We start from the raw sequence: 494 nt of genomic DNA, 5'->3' as shown, positions 1-494 counted from the left end.
CTGAAAAGCATTTTGAGTTGCAGAAGTTTTGGAAAAAATTGACTAGCCTGCCACATCTTCATTTCACTCTGATTTTATGGTGTCTACACAATTGAGCCTCTGTAGGACGAAAACTTTTATTTCCATTAAAAGACTTGGCATCCTTTTGTTCCTAAGACACTGCCCTGTCGTTATTTGGGTAGATATCCAACTTCATATTGAGATCTGATGGATCTAATGTGTTTAATGCAGTATATATCCATATATATTATCTTTGGAAAACTAAAAAGCAAATTATTTATGTAGTATGAGTCATTTTTGTTTTAATACCCGGAAGTAAAACTACTCGATTCCGGAATCTGGAGGAATCCTGCATGACAGAATGCTGAGTCAGCACATCAATGCGCAGCTGAGGAACATCCACGAGGGGGCGGCACACACCAGGCACTGGAGCCATTACAACGTTAGTTTGGGAGATCGGGCCGCTCTGTGCCCCCCCCCACAAAGATTACTCC

The sequence above is a fragment of the Oryzias melastigma genome, linkage group LG2 (genome assembly GCF_002922805.2).
Source record: "Oryzias melastigma strain HK-1 linkage group LG2, ASM292280v2, whole genome shotgun sequence".
In the NCBI taxonomy this organism is placed as follows: Eukaryota; Metazoa; Chordata; class Actinopteri; order Beloniformes; family Adrianichthyidae; genus Oryzias; species Oryzias melastigma.
Note: the sequence above shows the minus strand (reverse complement) of the source record.